The sequence below is a fragment of the Ischnura elegans genome, chromosome 10 (genome assembly GCF_921293095.1).
Source record: "Ischnura elegans chromosome 10, ioIscEleg1.1, whole genome shotgun sequence".
Classification (NCBI taxonomy): domain Eukaryota; kingdom Metazoa; phylum Arthropoda; class Insecta; order Odonata; family Coenagrionidae; genus Ischnura; species Ischnura elegans.
Window position 1 is genome coordinate 47,144,600 of NC_060255.1, and position 9,431 is coordinate 47,154,030.

The following is a 9,431-nucleotide window of genomic DNA, read 5'->3' on the forward strand; positions in this document are numbered from 1 at the left end:
TTCATCACATTCTGAATTTCTTATCTACTGAAAAATAAATCTTGCAAAAACCAAAAATTTTCACGACACGACCTTAAGAAATTAAACTACGGCAAAGACTTGGTATCTCTCTTCATTTACAATGCCTTTTGATCGTGGCCCTGGTCACAGGTATCATGGTATTGGCACCTCTATAAATACATCTCTCCTATGGTTTTGCCTTTTTTCTGCTAAAAATAACATGAGTAAAAACAATGACCCAGGCTTGATTTAGGGCCCATGATCCCCTTGAAGCCAAAAAGCATATATGCTAGAGTACTACAGAGATCAGGACCCAGAGACCAGGGGGTCCTCTTGAGGATTACAACACACCGGGGCCGGGACCCAGAGACTTAACTGATAGGATGGAAGTGCCGCGATAGGAGCCCGACGACACCTCCGGGGTAGGGATAGGGATGGAAGGGCAGGACGAGAAAATCCTCGCCGCTATGGAAACGACCAGAGCCCACTATTAGCGAAACGATGATTTAATTTTTCTACAGAATGGAAAAAATTTCCAACGAGGAAGGAAATTTCTACTATTTTCCCTAGATGAGTAGTTTGATTCCGTAGTATTAAAGTGAGCCAAGGATGGGGCCAGGGAATTCAAACTCCCCAGAAATCTTTGGGAGATAGGGTCTTAAATGTACCCCTTTTAGTGAACCCCAAAAATAAAAATCCTCTCCTAAAGAATCTCCACAAAAATTTTACCTGTTATATTTCATTTTCAATCCTACATTTTAAATGTCATTAAACGTTTATTTATTTATTCCTGTACCACCAAAAACAGCACCATTGGCTTTTTAACATTGGGATTTTTAACTTAACAGACAAATACATATATTTGCCCTGACAAATAGTGAGCAACCACCTCGAGGAACAGGGTGTGACATGTAATACCCTAAGGAGCATAAATGGAAAACTGATGATTGCAAACGAAGAAAAAAAAGTAACGAGGAGGAAGGAATATCTGTAAGAAGTTGTGCAGTGGAAAAAGTCTAAGAACGAAGCCATCAAAAATAAAGAAGAAAAATTGAATAAAGATTATGTGAGAGCCCCAAAAATAGGATCAGAAGAAGATCTTTTTTGGAAGCAGATGCCGAGGCAAACTTATATAACAGCAGAAGAGAAGGCACTGCCTGGGCACAAGCCTATGAAACACCATCTCACGTTGTTGTTTTGTACAAATGCAAGCGGCGATTTGAAAATTAAACCGCTGCTCATTAACCATTCAGAAAATCCATGAGCCTTCAAGAATTATAAAGTCCAGAAGAGCAGGCTAAATGTATGTGGAGGTCCAACAGTAAGGCTTGGGTGACACGTAACCTTTTTATAGAGTGGATCAATGAAGTGTTTGGCCTGTCTGTAAAAAAATATATGTTTGAGATGAATTTGCCACTCCATGCCTTACTTGTTATAGACAATGCTCCTGCACATCCTCCAGGGCTAGAAGATGACCTCCTTGAAGAATTTAAATTCATCAAGATCCAGTTCCTGCCTCCCAACACCACTCCTTTGCTGCAGCCCTTGGGTCAGCAGGTCATTTCAAATTTTAAAAAGCTCTAGACTAAAACTCTCTTCGAGTGCAGCTTTGAGGTAACTGAAGGAATTAATCTCACTCTCAGAGAGTTTTGGAAAGACCACTTTCACATCATTGCCTGCCTCAAGCTGATGGACAAGGCATGGGAGGGGGTCACCTAGAGAACCCTTATTTCTGCTTGGAAGAAGCTCTGGCCGGACAGCGTTGTTGAACACAACTCTGAGGAGTTTGAGCAAGTGCCTGCTGAGCCAGTAGTCGATGAGATTGTGTCTCTGGCCAAGATTATGCGGTTAGAGGTGGACAGCAACGACATCGATGAGCTAGTGGAAGAGCATTGCCAGGAACTGACCACTGAAGAGCTTATGGAGCTGTATTCTGTGTCACAGCGAGAAGTTGGGCAGAGGATTTCATCAGGGGAGGAGGAGATAACAGCCTCACCAGAGCAACAGCCTTCCAGCAAAATAAGGGAGATACTGAAGGCATGGGAAACTGTTACATTGTACGTTGAGAAGCATCATCCTAATAAGGCAGTAGCTATGCCTGCTGCTAATTTATACAACGGTAATGCTCTGTCTCATTTTCGCAAAATTTTGAGTGCAGGCAAAAAGAAATCTCTCTGGACAACTTTGTAGTAAAAAAGGATGCATAATAAATAATAAATTACATTATTAAAAATGTTTTGAGGATTTTTATTCGGAATGGAACGAATTATCCTATTTTCCATTGATTCCTATGGAAAACATTGTTTCGCTTAACGAGTATTTCGCATTACGAGTAAGATTCGGGAACAAATTATACTTGTTAAGCGAGGTTCCATTGTAGTTCTCTTGGCCTACAATTAAAACCCAGAAGACAACTCCTTCATTTAAATCGCATTACTATGTGTCACCAAATACACTAATATGTATTTGTCTCCTTTTCCAAATATAACAATGAACCATTAATATTCAATCATTAAATAAAATAGAACCGAATATAATATTGAACTAAAGTTAACAACCCAAAAATAAGATGAAAGACTACAACCTTTCCCAGCAGATGACTGATTAAACCCACTTAAAGGCAACACATTCTGGCAATATTCTCAAGGTCATTATACTGTCTGTTCTGGTGCACTCATGGATGATTGATTAATAGAGTAATACCTACTATGGCAGCCATAAGGATGTTTGAAAAGTCTTCCAAAAGAACGTAAGCAAGCAGCAAGCAAACTTTGACTCAGGAGGGAATGTTACAAATATTTATTTCGTGATTTGAAAACTGTATTTTTTGTTTGGTACAGAAGGCAAATAGTGATGGTACTTTAATAGCTGTTCGGTCAATCTTTTCTTTATTCCATTGAAATTAATAAATTTCAATTGTAAAATCAGCCTGCCAAATGTCCTTGTACCTGATGTTGCTACTTGAGAAAAAAAATATGAGCCTAATGGAAGATTACCATAAATGAAGCAAACACACATAAATAACATAATAGATGAAAAAGTTTTGAAATATTCATGTTAACATATGAAAAATTTTCTTCATAAGGCCTCAAATCAGTGACTTAGAATTCTGTAAGCTATCTGCTACATAAATCACATGTCAACTATGGGTGGGCAATGAAAATGAGTACCATAGGCTGATCACGGGGGCACGTGCCCTCAGTGCCCCCCCCAGACCCTTAAAAAATATGCAAGATTTACAGATACATAATACGGTCTCATTATCATTGCGTTCGTTTTGTATTAAGGGGTATCCTTGTGCCATCCCCCAAAACAAAATCCCGAATACAGCCTTGCTAGTGCCCCACCCAGGAAGAAATACTGGATCCACCCCTGATGGGTACCTTGATTTTAAAATTTAATTATAATTACTGTATGTGTCTGAATATAGTCCCCCCTTTATCTCAAAAAATGCCTGTGGTAAAAGTAAAGGGGGGACTATATTCAAACGCATTTTTTAAACTTTTCCCGAAACTGAAGCCTCAAAATTAGGGGGGTGGGGGACTATATTCGGAGAAATACGGTAACTACAATTAAGCAATGAAATTTTGGTCCAAAATACAATTAAATTTCCATCTCTTTTTGCCTACTACGGAAAACAAAAATATGGCATCTAAATCGTGGAGTCAACATTTATAGCCTACCCAACTGGTCGAAGTGAAACCTGAGAATCTCAACACATCCGAAAGCATGAGGTTGCGCAGAGGGACTTGATAATTGAGAATACAAGTAAGTGTTATGTCCAGAGGTGTGTGCCATTGTGCCAAAATTTTAATCATTAGAGATCAATTCAGGGGCCATTGGACCAATTATGGTTGCCAGTGTGCACTGCAAAAAATAGCATCATACCCTCCCGCAGTTGAATTTTTACTGTCTTCGCACATCAAATTGTATCCTCCTCCTCAAAAGGATTTAACATCACCATTATCTTCATAGCAATTATTGCCATACAGTTTTTCTAGCAGCTTTCGGGAAAGTTCAGATTATGTAAGGAAGAAGACCAAGAAATTGAAAATAAGTAAGAATTTTATTTCCAGAATAGTATTCTATATATACCCACCCGTCCGCCGAGGAATAGGCGGCCGAGCGGGCATAGGGAGGCAGGACGGTCCGGGACGGACGGTCGGCCGGATTTTCGGCGGAGGGAATATACCGCCAGGTCACACTGTGTGACTTATCCTTTATTATTGCAAGAAAAAGAACTACAATCTCAGTAACATAAAACACAATTCCTCTTCCTTTGTCATAAGAATGGACTACAGACATGTTGTCACAGAATACATTAATTTGAGAAAACTTAGGCAGAACTTTTATGGCATGAACGGCGGCCATGAGCGCAGCCCATGCTTCCGCCTCAAATATGGTTAAATTATCTGGAAGAGTCCAAATCTCAGTAATATCTAAACATGGGATCATCCATGCAACCTGGAATGGGGTTGCATCACAAAATACATCAAATATCTGATTATAATTAGAAAATTCCCTGGGCGACTGCCACACATTCTCGTCCCATAACAGATTTGGCCACTTCATGCGTCGCTGCGCAACATCTTTAATAATAAAATAAGGCAATCTTCTTATATAAGTACACCATGAAATGAAACCCACAGCTTTGGGCATATCTTGCTGTCTTAATCGAGGCACCACACTTAGAATATAGTGTATACGCTGAAGGGAGTTTGGTGTTAGTTGCAAATGCATAGCAACGGTATCTATGTACACTCCTAAGTATTTAATGCGGGTTTTTGGTTCTAATACACTTTTCTTGTGATTAATTTGAATTCCTAGCTTGTTTTCGAGGAATTGAAGAATGTTACCCACTTTTTCTACCTCATCCGGTGATAACACAATTAACCAATCATCTAAATAGCATATCATATTCACTTTAAATCTTTCGAACACTTCCCACCGTACTGCCCTGGCCCAGCGCTGCATAATGGCTGGGGCCAGCGTGTGCCCCATGGGCAACCTTGTAAAACAATAATATTCATTATCTAAATACACACCGTAAAATTTTTGGTGGTGTTTATACACCGGAATCTGCCAGAATGCGTCTGTCAGATCTAACTTGCACAGCACACTTTCCCGCGGGATAGCCTCTAGGGCTTTTGCTGCGTCTTTTAAGGAGAACTTTGGTTTCCTATAATACTTTGTTAACACAGAAAGATCGTGAATAATGCGGGTTCCCCCGCTTGCCTTAGGAATAGCAATTAATGGATAGGCACAGATAGGCTTTGCCATGGCAAGCACCCCTTTTTGGACAAGTAGATTAACCCATTTACGGATTTCCTCCGTAGCTTTCGTCGGCAAAAACACTCTGGGCGCGTCCTCCGGCAGTGGTAGGTTGGCGCCTTCTTTAAACAATTCACATACCAGGCGGGATCCCAATAAACGGATATTGGTATTCTGAGAATACCAATACGAAAAATAAGCCGTTCACGACTTTGTCTCATGTGCAAAAATTACAATTTTTGAAAATGTAATACACACAGAGCAGACTTCTTGAATGGAAAGACATGAAAGACATCCACTAGTAGAAAATCAGATACATGACTCAAGAGGAACAGATAACAAATCATCCCATAATGAACAATTGAGAATAATTGCATGCCCATACACTACATTTTTATTGGTGATGGACTTCATCAGATGCCTTCTTTACTTTAGGTAACTCATTTCACATATATACAGAAGCATTATCAAGGCAAGTGGGATTGGATGAGATGGAGGAGGTTATTTTCACTGTTAAGATGATAAGTTAAAACGGAAATTTCCCATGATTGCTGATCACAAGAGAAGATATTTAAAGACTTTCTATGTTGAAAATGTAATTACAGCATATTACTCCATCATATTCCATCCCTCCCACAAGCCTTAATGAAGAAATCAAAGCTGTTGATCTCTTCTAATATCAGTAATGGCAGATTCCAGACAAAATCAAGGAATTGATGAAATCTTATGAAAAAAAGACTGGCCACAACTTTCAAAAACCATTTCCATGATAGGAATCTCAACATTGAATTGATTCACAAATACATTAACTAATCTTACTAGCTTGAAAATGAAGAGGTGATAACAAGAGTGACACTTTAAAACGTTCACAGCAATACCAACTAATTAGCACCAAAATTCCCAGTACCAACATCTTTTTTCATATTAATCAGTCTCACATGAGGATTTTGCTGCATTAGAGCCCTTCACAACAATTGTTTTAAAATTAGTTCTCATTTTTTTGGCTCAATAACTGAAACATAAACTGCAAAAAATATATACAGCAATGACTTCATGCATGGAACAGCTTGATATCTGAATCACATAATTTTTGAAAATACATAGCATTAATTAATTTCACTTATGGGTCACCAACTGAATTGTTTTATTTCAGTGATTCTCCATAACTCTTAACAGCAATTCAAATTTATCTATCTTCTTGAAATAACACCTATGTCATGAATAACCAGAGGCACTATTTTCATTCTGTACCTCACTTGGTATCCAAGGAATTCAATTACTGAGATCCAGTTTCTGATCATTTGAATTTTCTTATTGTAAACATACTGAAGAGAATTTCAACAAAATGCAACCACAGTTATGCTTCTGGGGAGGATGCATTACCAATGAGAATAGGCCCTCTCATGACCATAGAGATTCTAAACTAGAGCATACTTTTTAGAGACAATTCAATCAATAAATTCTGGAATTTTTGATTCTCTGATTTTACAGTTAAGTCAGCAAGAGAAGAGCCAATAGTTTTGTAAAATCAAGAATATTTTCACTAGAGATAACCCTATCCATGACACATCTAAAAAAATTATTTGAATAAGAGTACATAATTCTAATTATTATATATATCACAAAAAAATTCAGCATGCGGTGAAAGGCATCCACATAGTATTGAATAGGCATCAAACAAATAAACACTGAAGTAAGGTTATAACTAAGGTTTAAAAGTTATTCATCACAATTATATACAACACTAAAATAACTCAAAACTCTAAAAAATAAAGCCCAAATATTTCCCTTAAGACTCCATTTTTCCTAGCTAGGGAATAATAAAAGAGGAATTTTAAAAGAATTATTAAGTACTACAGTTATCAATCAAAGCAGGCATTAAAGATTTCATTGATTACATAGCCAATGAAAAATGACTTCTAAGTTTTTTCTAAGCTCCCCATCCGTACATAGTGGAAAATCTACCGCACCATAAATTTATATTTTACAAAAATAAGAAATAAATCAATAGATCAAATTTAATGTTCACTTGTTTAATGAGGGGGCAAAATCAATGTAGAAAAAAGGTCGTAAACAATTTACCTCATATTTTTCATTATAAAGGACACCAATGCTTGGGAAATTTGAGGAGCAAATGCTAATTAGCTTACTCATTGATCAATAAAATTATCAAGGAAAAAAATTAACCATGAAGTAAGTACAATCAGTAGTGTATGTATCAATGATTATTTTCAAAATTCAAGATTCGGAGGCCTTGTGCAAAAATATTGTGTGCAAATATACATGCAATTCTTAGGGAAAATTGTAAAATATTGAATAATGAAAAACTATCTTCCGGCAATAACTAGAAATAAAGTCAAATCTTTATATGTATACTTGCATATGTATTGATCATTCAGAGAGAGGAGAATCATTTTAGACTGTGAAATGCTCATCCTAGAATACCAAGGAATGAACAACACTTAAAGCCAAGCATCTCATAAAAAATACCTCTAGATTCTCCAGCACGAATATGGGTGCCTTAGTAAGTAAAAATGTGTTTCAAATATTTTAATTTAGTTTAATGGGTATTTAGGATTTCTCCTTCTTCAAAAAATTTTTTATGCATGGCAATTTTCTGATCAAATTCGACATAAACAGCTAGAGAAAAGTAACTTGTGATGTACGCTTGAACCAACACATGTACCAAAGTGCAAATAGGGAAAAATCAAGGTCATACTACATGTACCATTCGTTAAAAACATGCAATTCATATCCATCAATTGTCTGACAAAACTGTCACTGCATTGTATATCACCAGCATATTAAATGCTTCCATTCTCAAAATCACAAATTTCAGATTGGAATGTTTTCTTGAAAATCACTTCAACTGACAAACTCATAACATAAAACCCTACCAATGATTAACTGATGACCTGCTTTCATTCAACAACGTAAAAAATGACTTGATCCATATACCTTTCCTGTACTGCTTCTGTAACTACCATTGGGTAGCAAACAGTTGTACCAACAATGACTCATCCCATTTCCAAGCAAAAACGTAAAACTACTCAATTGCATCAATTTGAAAAAGAGGGCTTACCTCTGAAGGTTAAATTATTCCAGCCAACATTAAAGCCATGTAAAAGGCTTTGTTTAAAAGAAGTCCAGTATCTGAGTTCAAACCATGATTGTCTTATACTGCTTTGACCCATGCATAAACTGTCTTCAACCATTCAGTTCAAACTGCTATATCAAGAGACTAAATTGAAAATATTTTGAAATCCATTATGGGGTCCTCTAAACGTTTCTGTATTGATCCGACTCATTTGAAGGTATAGAGATATGCACACCAAAATTGAGATTCCCTAGCGAAATACTTTCAAGTATGTATTCGTCACAACTTTCAAGACAATTCTAGCAGAGATTTGTTATGAAATATTTTTTAACATAAAGATAAAAGTATTCATTTGAATGTTTAAACATAATCATTCACTAGAGTTAACAAAAAATGGAAAGCACTTAATTACAAAAGTTTTTACTAAACATGGATTTTAAGAAATTTTTGAGAAAATTATGCATATGGCACATCGACAATAAAAATGGCTTCCAGGGAACATACACATTTAACAGCATTCAAATTCCAATAATGAATTGAGTGAAACAAAATGTATTTTTTGTTTGTGAAAGATTACAAAGGAAGGCAAAAAAATTCACTAAGACCTACTTGAACAAAGCTGACCAGAGCTCTGATGAAAAAAAAGAAATAGCCATTCTTGGTTTTGATGATTGTTGTGAAAGAAATTCAGAAACGTATATGATCAACTCTCATCCCCAAAACTTTTTGTGACTTGGAAGATAACTAATTGGCTAATTTCACCGTCAGCAATTTTTTAAATGGAAGTGGTGAAATTATTTACTCTGAATGAAAATTTAACAGTCATTAACTTTAGAACAAGTCATGGAGAGAGTGGTATGACACTAATTGGATTAGTACCTATATTTAAGTCTTAAATCTACTAACTTTATCTATTTTCCTTAAAAAATGGTGTTATGCATTTTGAAATTGTGTGGTTTCTGTACTGGCTGTAACTTCCTGAGGAGAAGCCATGCTAAGTTCTTTTTATACTTATTCATAGGGCCAAAGTAAAAATGCTTGAGAAATGTATTTGAGAAAAATT